General features: G+C 34.9%; 1 protein-coding gene across 1 annotated transcript in view; it reads right to left on the bottom strand.

The window, feature by feature from the left end:
- LOC121726214 (neural cell adhesion molecule 2) overlaps positions 1-5,359 on the bottom strand; it is a 226,551-nt gene extending 221,192 nt beyond the window's left edge. The window contains exon 1 of the mRNA XM_042113451.1: positions 5,242-5,359. The gene's annotated coding sequence lies outside the window, so the exon portion shown is untranslated. The remainder of the gene's footprint in view (positions 1-5,241) is intronic.
- Between the last annotated feature and the right edge of the window lie 7,142 nt (positions 5,360-12,501).

The raw sequence follows: 12,501 nt of genomic DNA, 5'->3' as shown, positions 1-12,501 counted from the left end.
TGCGCTTGCGTCAGAGGCCAAACAAAATTCAATTTCGTGCCGATGCCGCAGCAAGTAACGTAATATTGTGGCAAAATTAAAAAAAAGATGTATAGAAGACGAGCTTTTGCCCGCGGCTTCGCTCGTGGTTAGAAGTATTATTATATACAAACTTTCATCCCCTATTTTAACCCCTTGGGGGTAGAATTGATCAAAATCCTTTCTTAGCGGATGCCTACGCCATAACGTCTACTTGCATGCCAAATTTCAACCCGATCGGTCGAGTGGTTTAGGCTGTGCGTTGATAGATCACCATGTCAGTCAGTCTTCTCTTTAATTTAATTAATCTTTGAGTTTTATATAATATATAGATTTAAAACAATAGCAGAAATATCTACATATGAATAAATCATAAATAAAATTAAAAATATAGTTTGGTGGTTTAAGCTACGTTTATTGAATCAAAATCAGCCTATTATTGACATACAATCAACAAATTAATTTTCAAAACAGTATTCCGCTAATATAATATTAAACTGATCTAATTATCTAAACATACAAACATAAATTATGCAAACAAGGAAAGGAAAACACTACCATTGATTTTCATATGAAATCGCGGAAACCTATTGCTTCTCTATAGCTTTACAATATTTTTAGTAATCTCGATAGTTAAACTAAACTTAATTAGGTCTCGAAATATATTATATAAACGGTGCGTGTAACAAAACAAAGTGATATTACTTTAGAGTAGTTTAGAGTATGTACGAGTATGAGTCACCAGTATAGAGTTCACTGTAAAAGTAACAAACGCTAAAAGAGTAACTTTTTAACTTTTGTATGGCCAAATCATAAAGGAGAATGAAGTGAAGTGGTCCAAATTTCCACCACTAATGAAACCCATATTGACTTATTGTCCATTAAATATAGATTAACTTTAATTATGAGACAAAATAAAAATAAGCTGTCAGTAAAAAGTTATGACCATTATTATTATTATTGGGCCACTGCTGGGCAAAGGTCTCCGTCTTTTATTCCATAATTCGCGATCTTGTGACGTTACTGGCCAACAATTTTACTATATTATATAGGTCTCGTTAGTAGTGGAAATTTGGACCAGACTACATATTATATTTTAAAACATACTCCTTTGACTGGGCAGCTTGCCCATACAAATCACACAAAAAATTTGGCCCTTTTAGTGTTACTACTTTCACAGTAAACTCTATATCATATACTTATAATATAACATATTACTTATACCCACCCTAGAGTATTTATTTGTTTGTTAGACCTTGTATACAACTTTATAGAGCGCGGCTCTTGACTCGGAGGTCGTGGGTTCGATTCCCGCGTTGGAAACATGTTATTTCCAAGTTTGGTTAGGACTATGCAGGCTGATAACCTGCGTCGGATGGGCATGTAAAAAGTCGGTCCTGCGCCTGATCTGTCACCGGTCGTGTCGGTCTTCCGTCCCACTGGGTTATGAGAGTAAAGGAATAGAGAGTGCTCTTGTGTACTGCGCACACACTTGGGCACTATAAAATTACTCCTGCGTAGCTGGTCTGGTTTCAATGAAACCGGCCACCGTCACCGAAACCGGTGTGGGAGCTATTATTATTACAACTCTAGTTCTCCTTGCAGCGGTCGGCGTGCAAAATTACCGTATCTAAAAGGAATAGTTCTAATTAAAAAAAAGTGTACCTACGAAATTGGAATGAATATCTAGTCATAACAATAATCATTATCTAGAAGTTGTTTTCACTTGCCGTACCAATTTTATGGTTCTGTGCTATATTTTATGAGCAATAAAAGTTCCAGTGACAAAACTGATCAAGTTTCCTAATAGAAATTTTGCGTTAGATCTCTGCTGGATATTTTAATATAATATATTATATTGTCTTCATGATATTCTGTTGACGATTCTAATGAATAACAACAAATAGTAAAAACAAAATAAAATAATTATTTAAAGCTGGCTCCCATACAACAAACGTGATTTTTTTGGCTTTTTTTGCTCGATATCAATAATGCCAACAGTTAGGCACTTGATATTTTCACAAAGGCAAAATGTATACTTCAATATTTAAGAATAATATTAAAATTGAATAAAAAAATAAGAGGGGCTCCCATACAAAAATACAATTTTTGGGCTATATTTGCTCTATAACAGTACGGAACCCTTCGTACGCGAGTCTGACTCTCACTTGGCGATTTTTTTAAAGAGTCTGCATAGCTGGATTAGTTATAATGGCCACCAATACAATACAAGGGAGCTATTATAATAATATTATATACAGGTTGTAACAAAAATAAGTGATAATACTTTAGGGTGTGTACATGTTCCTTGTAGAGAGTTCACTGTGAAAGTAGCAGCGCTGAAAGACCAAAATTTTTTTTCACTTTTGTATGGGGAAACTCGTGACGCTCGGGCCCTTACAAAAGTGAAAAAAAAATTTCGTCTTTCAGCGCTGCTACTTTCACAGTGAACTCTCTACAAAGAACACGTGCACACCCTAAAGTATTATCACTTATTTTTGTTACACACTGTATTCGTCATCACAAACACAAACAAGAGCTAAAGTCCGTGGAACACAATGTGCCCTATAAATCTCTTTTCATTTTTAATTATTCCTAAACGTGGCATTTTAATTAAAGTTTGCTTTAAAATTAATATTTTAACTCGCTTTAATGTGTATCGTGTATTTTATTACAATTTACAATAAGTCTAGTATTTACGAATATTTTGAACTTGAATAATTGACTTAAATTATAAGCATATCTGCTTACAAAATTCATATTTTTTTCAAATGATAATAGTTCTTCTTGTCGTCCACTTTTTGTTTCCAATTTTTACGTTCTTTTCATAATTGTATTCCACAGACTATAGACCGTATCAACAGCATACGTATTTTTGCTATTTCGGTTTTACCAACTAAACAGTAACAGCTTGTGTGTTATGGGAAAATAAGGTTTCTTATAAGAATTTAGCCAGCAAAGTTACCTATTGCGTTATAAAGTAGAAAGGGAAGTAAATTTTCCTTAATGAACAGTTCGCCGTTAAATTACAGCCTAAAAGCTGGCAGGCGGCTTGATTAATCTGGTCGTGTAGTAAAACTTAGCGTGTACTTATTTTAAACTAGTTAAGCAACACAAGATGGCCGAATGCTAATTTTAAAAGACACGCCAATATAGAAAAAAATGTACTAACATTTTTTTCTATATTGGCGTGTCTGGTTCAGAGGAGTATTCTTATTTTTTTATACTCCAAAAAACATTTGCGAAATTTAAACATTATAATAAAATAATAATTAAATATCGTTTTCTTCTCATTGTCTATTTTATTATGCTCAACCAATTTTCTAGACACTTTTGCAACATCAAAATATTTTATTTTGTGAAGATTCAGACCGTTTTTATAAATGTAACAAACAATAAGAAAGCAATAAGTACTATCAGAGAAGTTGATTCCTATGCAAATCGGGGACCTAAGTAGTTTGGTTGCGTTACGTCAAACCCAACTGACAGATCACAATTAACATTGAATTGACATATTCGACCAAATAACGTTGGTCTGTCAATTGCATAGGAATCAACTTCCTCGATGGTACATATAATTTTAAACTTGAACATTTTAGTATGTAAATAAATAAAGCTAACGAAGCAAGGAATTTCCTGATATATTAGATTAAAGCCGTAGCCATGTTTCAAATTCTGGAATTCTTCTTTATCGGAAGCTGTTAAGTGAATCAAAGATTAATCACGGAATCGGCAACTGCGGAATGAAATTCTTAATGTTCTGCTCTGAATTTCAGCAAAATATAAGTATTTCGTATACAATATACAATATACATGTAGCGTGTGGTCGATTGTACATTATTCTTTTCTTCTATACATATTTTTAATTGAACTCATTTTCTGAATACATTTTTTTACCTTTTTAGTTTTTATTATATACCTTTATTTTCAAAAATCAAGCTACAAAAAATCTTTGTAACTTATATTCGACGTAATTGAATGTTGACGACGAAGCTTATTTCCAAGTTTTTGGCGTTTATAACTCCAAATCTAATATCAATTTTTTAAAGTGGTATTTCATATCTTTTGTTTCACTTATCTGTCAAATTTGTCAATGCTGTTCGGAAGGGATTTAAACCGGAAAATAGTATGAACGTAATAGATCTGTATAAGTAGAATATCAATATTATAATATTATAATAAACATTAATTTAGATGATCTAATTTGCCTGTTTAAAATAAAATAAATTAATGAACACCTAACATCAATGAATTCTAGTATAAAGGCCATTAACAACTATCGAACATTTTCAACAGATAATTTGGTAAAATATATTTGAGGGTACTCAACAGTAAATAAAACTCCCTCGCCCACGAGGTAAAGGCCGAAAGCCAAACTAACATCAGTCCTTTCTTTAAATAAATATTTTATTGGCTAAGATCAATATTTGACTTGACACATTACCCGGTCAATATCATCGAGCAAACATGAATGAATCTAATAAATGTGGCTTTAATTGAAGTTGTTATACGTACCATTATGATGATTACACATAGCACTTTTACTTTGATTATTATTTTCAACATTCTGTATAATAATCAAAACCGTGAATTTTACAATTATTTCATTTACCATATATCAATATGGGCCTGTTTCACCACTTCCTAATAAGAGGCGAATAGGCTATCCACCAATTAGCTTGACAGATCAAAAATGGAGAATCTGTCAAAAAAGTTGTGAATAGCCTATTCGGCACTTTAACCCACTTTCTGATAACAGAAAGTGGTGAAACAGGGCCTAAATATAACATCAAAAAATCCGTAAGCCGATATCCTCAAACCTAACTAACCTAAATTACCAAATCCGATTTAAAATATCTGACGAAAATTCTCAAATATTTTACATCTTCCTTTACTAAATAAAGCAGAGCTAGCATTCACCTAGCGTAAACATTTTGAATTTCCAGGAGCACAAAATATTCTATATTATATATTAAGTCAAAGCCTCTTAATGTTCTGGTTACTCGTCGATATAATAAATGAGCATCGTTTCAATACATGCCTCATGTCCGGGAAAATAATTAAAACAATTTTTAATTGAAGATTCAGATGCCTCATTTCTGGGAAGATAATAAAAACAATATTTAATTAAAGATTCAGAGTATTGTTTGTACAATTGTTTACGCTCGAATACCCATTTTTAATCGATAGGTCAACACGTGCTGATAATGAAAACATATTTACCTTTATGTACAACACACAAACACAACACGTATACACACACAACAATTTCAGGTGAGTTTCACAGGTCGTCACAGGCGCGGCGTAGCTCGGCGTAGCACTTCGTAGCGGGCGCTACGGGCTACGCAGGACCGACTACTGCCGTAGCGCGCTCGCCCCGCCCCGCGCACCGCTCGGCACAATAACACGATGTTTTCGAGTTATTAAGATTTCAACTTCTTAAAGTAATAATATAAAGCCGCGTGAATTTCATTGTGCTTTTCATTCGGCCTTTCGATATTTCATAATATTCAATTTCCGCGCGAACATTCTCGATTCATGTTCATTTTCCGGTACTGTAAAATCTTCGTATGAGTATCGCTTTAAGATTTATTTCGGGTTGATAGCTGTCGAAAAACTTTCGAACACATCTCGAGTTGAAGTAGTTGAAAGGTTTAAGAAGGGGTTTGGCAGGCGCGAACATATCGCACCAAGGCCGAGCCAGCAATAGTTACTAATTCAAGTGAACTGATACTTCTCATTATTACGTTCATTCATTAGGTACATTGCTACCTCAGGACATTAATAATTCCTTGGAACATTATTTCGGAGAAGTAACTTCAAGTTCATAATACATATTACATCGACAGACCAATTCCAACACTAACTATACTATAGTTAGTACCTTATCACACTGGCGATTAGCGAGCGCATACGATTCCATACATTTTATTTTTCTCTTTTACTAAGACAAAAAATCTCGTTCCGTGTCATGATGTGGCAAATTATAAAAGTGACTAATAGGTTGGTATGCGGATGTATTATTATCTAATAAAATAAATATACTTTTGTTTTAATCTTTACGTATTTGTTTTTAAACGAAATAATTGAAACAATTCCAGTTGTTTGGTTTGGTTTGGTCACCCAAGACAACACAATTCCAGTACAGAGCAACCCAATTTATAGAGAATAGTATTATTTACGTATGTAAAGCAGCGACACCACCGGAGCGTTCAGACTTATCTTACCTCTGCCCAAACCTTATGGCAATGACACAAGGCTGATAGTTATGAAACTCACGGGCAAAACAATTTTGAACGTTCCATAGTGTACAGTACGGCGAGGCTGTTACCTGCCCCCGGCCGCTTATCTACACACAACATTCATCTTGTCAAAGAAAATAACGAAACGTTTCTAAGGAACTGTTAATAGAGAAATGACTGAAAGTATCTTTATAATGGGGCCTAAAAAAACGCGTGGGCGCACCAAATTTGGTATTCAAATATCCAGTTTCGTTGTTTCATTTATATAAATAGATACAAAGGTGGACAAAATATTAAGACATAGGTATCCATTACACGCACATGCAAGCGACAGTCAATTCCGTCAATCATGAATTAGGTTTGACTGATGGTGACTGATGGACTGACGAAAGGTATTAGACGGTAACACAATTCTCTTCAGTTTTATGTCAGTCAAAGCCAAAATTTTCAATACGTTTCTAATTTTTTTCCTATTTTGTCAGATGTGACAACACTCACTCAAAATTAGTGACTGATGGTTGCATAAAGCAAAAATCAAGATATCCAGATTTTCGTCAATCAACTTCATGCAACCGGCTGCCACGCTCTTAGGTTATCCATCAGTTACAACCACGACTGTCGTAAAACTGACAGCAAAACCTACCGTGTAATGGATGCCTTAATAGTTTAAATGCGAAAGTGTATCGCCTGTGCCTGTGTTAAACGGCTGAACCAATTTGGATGAAAGAACATAAGATAGTTGTTATACGAGGAAAAGTACGGTTCCCGCGTGATATAGGGCTCCCGACCCCGGGCCACCGGCCACAACCACAAAACGCCGCTACCGGTATATTTCCTGAAGTTTTCATACATTTTTGACGCCGGTGGCCGCCACACGCTACAACGATTCACTTTACGACCAATAGACTAGCTTAACACGGCGTTTGTGGCTGTCGTGTGTGGCCCGACACATAAGCATTTCGGAGCCACAAAGTGGTCGCGCAACACCTTAATAATACGCACCAAAAATAATGTCAGTGCTGAAAACATCGATTTAATAAAAACATTTTCACAAATTTGACTTCCGCTAAAATTCAAATGCCCAAATTACTTGAAATAGGTATGTATTATTTATAAATACTTCGGCGCTGCAGTTCAAATTTTCATCTTTTTAACTTCGAAGAATAAAACTTTTGCTCAAAGTTTCTCCTCTTATTCCCCTCAAGTTGAAATTGCCAGCAATCCTTTAGCGAACGTCTGCGTTTTAAAATAAACTTATTTACATTATTCCGCTTTTTGAATTTAAGTGTCGATTGCACATATTCGTTTTGACGACTTCTGCACCACCTATAACTTTTAGCGCAAGTAAAATCACATTTTATTATTTAAAGAAATGTGAAGCTTTTGCTGCAAGATTATTTTGACTAGCCGAGGTGATTTTCTGAAAAGTCGAATCTTCAAACCTTTTATCAATCAAAATACCTAGTGGAAATAAATTTATTTTGCGACTTTATTGTGTTTCACCTTATTTATTTTTTATTTATTTATTTTAATTCAGACATCTCGGCCCATATTATAAATACCTTATGGACTAACACACATACAACTATACTAAAACTAACACTAACACTAAACTAGTATTGTCTGCGACGTGGGGCGCTACATGTTCGGAAGTCGTCCTCGGAACCTCCTGTAGACGACTCCAACCGGCCAGAACTCCTCCTTCTCGAATGTCGGTAGACTTATAATGCTTACATGTTTAATTAAACTAAACGTTGGCCTATACTCTAATCTACACGTCTTATAAGCCTCATTCCACACTAAAATAAAAGATAAGCACAAACGATAACCAAAGCCACAAATAACCTCACGTGTGCACCTTACACGACACCAGACATAAATAAAATCGAAATGTGTGCGACTCGTGTGTCAAGTCATGTAAATAAAAGTTAAATATTGTGTTTATGAGCAATAAAAGGTTTTTATTTGATTTCATTCAGTCAATACTCATAAAAATCCACGATATAGCGATAGTCAAATGATCGTCCTATCTCCAAGCGGTTCCTGAAAGACGGTGCGTTATATATTGTGATGGCAATGGAATAAAATATTTGCATCTCTTTCCAGCGCCCTCTTCGTTTGGTCCATCTACATTCACGTCTGGTGCAAGTCATAAGAGAACGGCGTTGTCCCTTATATTATTTAAACTTATTGATAAGGTTGAATAAATGTTTTATTCTTGTTTTATACATCAAGTATTACATTTCGATATTTTTACATGTCAATACATTTTTAACTTGAAATATAATAATATAGTAACAAAAGACGCGTAAATAACGTTTACGTTGTTGGCTCTCCGTCTTATCTGAGCCTTTCAAAATTAAGTCCGCTAGCTTTTGTCACATCTACAATTATTATTCTACCTATAGATGTGACAAAATTGTGTTATATACAAGTGTATTTAAAAGTTCACAAGTCCTCATTTATATATACATTAAGGTATTGGAGACTAAGGAACACAATATTACTCTATCTATACATATAAATAAAATTGGAATGTCTGTTTGTAATATTAAAATAACCGTTTTTTACTACATGCATAATATGAATATTTAGACGGTACTTACACCAAAATAACAATTTTTAGAATTTTTGTCTGTCTGTCTGTTTGTTCCAGCTAATCTCCGAAATGGCTGGAACGATTTTTACGGAACTTTTATTGGCAGATAGCTGATGTAATAAGGAGTAACTTAGGCTACTTTTTAACCGACTTCCAAAAATGAGGAGGATATTTTTTTACTTTTTTAAATTTTTACCTATGTATTTTACATTTTGTTGACGCGGACGAAGTCGCGGGTAGCAGCTAGTATTTTATAAATACATTATACAACAAGCTACAAAATATTGAAAAAATATAAAATTCCCCTTAATGTGTTCACTTGCGCCAAGTCCGTTCTACATCATATAACGCACGCGCTGTACGTTATAGCCCTGGGAACAAAAAAGACCCTGACTTGCGTATTACCAAATTTTTTCCTCCAGTTAATTACGTCCAAAGCAAAGTTTAGCTTATAATAACAGTTTGCTGTTAACACAAAAGAACAATTTATCAAAGTTCGTAACAACTCGTTTAATGAGCTCACCGCATTGTTTCGTTAACGTAACGTTACGAAAAAATACGCTTTCAGAGTTTACAACCGTGGTCGGGAGCTACTGTCGTGTAGACATCGCTTGTAATTTTAAGTAGGTCTGACGAGCCACGAATTACTTTGAAAAGGTCGCTCTGAAAACCCTGAAAAACAGTGCCTACATCAGTCAAGTTAGTAACAAAAGAAGACTGCTCCTGACAGTTAAGTTATTGTTCAATTTTAGTTTTTTTCCTTTATGTGTACTTTTGTTTGTTAAGCATTAATTTTCTAAATAGCATAAACCGTTTTATAGTTTCAATAAATTTAGTCATTCACTTTTTGATAACCTTTTACGAAAAATGTTCTAGATACAATATAAAAATTTTGTGCAGGTAATTTTTAAAATAAAACGTTTTGTGGGGTCACGGTATCAATCCGGTAAAGCAATAAATTTTAGACTAAAAAATATATTTTAGTGTGTTCAAAACGTGTATAGTACTGCCTGAAAGTTATTTAAAAATACTTTTGCCCGCGGCTTCGCTCGCGTGGTATTCGAAAATCGCGTAAAATACGAACATTCTTGCAAATCCCCTTTGGAAACATAGTGTTTTTCCAAGACCAAAAGTAGCTTAAGTTACCCTATGCCAAAAATCAAGTCGATTGATTGCTTCGTTAGGCTGCGAAGAAAGGACAAATAAACAAATACACTTTCGCATTTATAATATTAGTATGGATACTTTTGCCCGTGACTTCATCCGGGTTAGCATAGTATAATAACGGAAATGGATAATTTTCTCCTTTTTATGGTCCCTTACTCAAAGGGTAAAAACGGGACCCGATCACAAAGATAAAATATCAGCCTGTCCGTCTGTCCATATCCAGGCAAAATTTCCCCGCATATTAATCCAATGACACTCAAAATCTGCATCTTTAGTTTAGGTTAGAATATATTCAGTGTTAACACTAACGACGCAACACCATTTTACTCAACAAATATATCAAGGGGGGCAGCCCCAAGTAGGGGCCAGGTGCAAAGCCTCCCTCATATTAATCAAACCACACTCAAGATCTGTATCTTTAGTTTAGATTAGAATAATTTGACTTTTAATAAATAACTTGATTTGTTCCTAAAGAAGGAGAATTAAAACTCAACACTAACGACGCAACACTACACTGCTTAGCAATAATACCAGAAGGAGAGGGGGGGTTAGGGGGCGCAGGCCCCCCAATTAAGGACCGGAGGCAAAGTCCACCGCATATTAATCCAATGACACTCAAAATCTGTATCTTTAGTTTAGGTTACAATAAATTCAGTTTTAATTAATAACTTAGTTTGTTAATAAAGAAGGAGAATTAAAAATGAACACTAACGACGCAACACCATTTTGCTTAGCAACAATACCAGGAGGGGGTTTGGGGGTTTGGGGGGGGCGAGCCCCCTCAAGTTAGGGCCGGAGGCAAAGTCCAGGAGCGGAAGGAGGGGGGCGCAGCCCCCCAAGTAGGGGGGCTCAGGGGGCGAAGACCCCCGCATAGTAATTAAATGGCACTAAGTTTAGTTGGAATAAGACAAATACCCAGATGTTAACTTGGAATAAGACAAATATTATATCTGCGAAAACCGTATTCAAATCGGATCAGTAGTTTTCATGTTAAAAAAAAGTTTCATACAAAATCTGACTACCTCTTTTGCCCCCTTAGAGGGGTGGGGGGGATTTTATACACCACACCTGGTGTATAAAATCCCCCCCCCCCCTCTAAATAAGTTAAATTGGAAAATACAGTAAATAATATGAAGTAAGTCCATTGAAGAAAAAAGTTTGACAAAATCTGAACCCTTCTTTGGTCCCCTTAGAGGGGTGTGAAGAAAAAAGTTTGATACAAAATCTGAACCCCTCTTTGGTCCCCTTAGAGTTAGAAAAAAATTGTACATCAGATGTTAAGTTGGAAGAGGACAAATATATCTGCGAAAACCGCATTAAAATCGGATCAGTAGTTTTCGTGTGATGCTGGAACAAACATACAGACAGACAGATAGACAGACAGACAGACAAAAAAACTAACCACAGTTTTGGCTTCTATAGCGATGAAGCGACAGTCCCTGCTTATTATTTTTTTAATATCTTTAATGTACAGAATTGTCATTTCTACAGTTTTATTATATGTATAGATATAGATTTTCTAAAGTGAATTTGCACGAAATTTTTCTAAAAATCTACTTTGAAGTAGTAGATCATAGCTCGACCCTAAGGATTTAAATTTCTATTTTTTTTTTGGCTACGAATATTGTAAATATGCATATATTGTAGAATGGAAGCTGAGGTGTAACTCAACCAACTGGGAATCGACAGTTAAATAATGCAGCGTGTCACGTGCTATTAGACTCCGACTCGGTGGAGGTGATCGTGTGGTGTCTGAAGCACTCCTATTATATTAACATTTATATTTGCTATTTGTAAAAACTACTAACCGTTCTCTTATCTTATATCTTTAAACGAGAAATATATATATATATATATATATATATATATATATATATATATATAATAGGAATCTCGGAATCGGCTCCAACGATTTTCATGAAATTTAGTATATAGGGGGTTTCAGGCGATAAATCGATCTAGCTAGGAATCATTTTCGGAAAATGTCTTTTTATTCGTGTTTTATCGATAATCGATAAACTGAAAAATATGACTCTGCCTGACATCTATTGGCGAATAGTAATACTATTTTGTTAGCAACTAATTGTTTTAACGACCAGCAGATGGCGTTATTAAGTAACACGAAGTCAATGAGTGTTTGCTATACCGAGCAAAGCTCGGTCATCCAGGTACTGTTCATTAATAGTCGAATAATTAAAACGTTAAAAATATTAAAACGGAACATTCCTTCAGTGACGGGTTGATTCTTCTTATCTTTTTCGTACTTCGTACACAGATTTACAATTCGTTGATACAAAATTAAATATTTATAGCAACCCTATCTGCAAAGGATTGTTTTCGTCGATGGCGTACGTTCTGAGAAACATTGAATAATTCCCAATCTGTGCCGCCAATCCCCTTTTCAGATGTATCTACTCGAGGTTCAAACCCCCTCCAGCTTAGACGAAGCCAAAAGTACACTTCTACTTTTAATGT

Source organism: Aricia agestis, chromosome 4 (assembly GCF_905147365.1).
Source record: "Aricia agestis chromosome 4, ilAriAges1.1, whole genome shotgun sequence".
Lineage (NCBI taxonomy): Eukaryota > Metazoa > Arthropoda > Insecta > Lepidoptera > Lycaenidae > Aricia > Aricia agestis.
The sequence above is the reverse complement of the archived record's forward strand: the minus strand, read 5'-3'. Positions and strand labels throughout refer to the sequence as shown.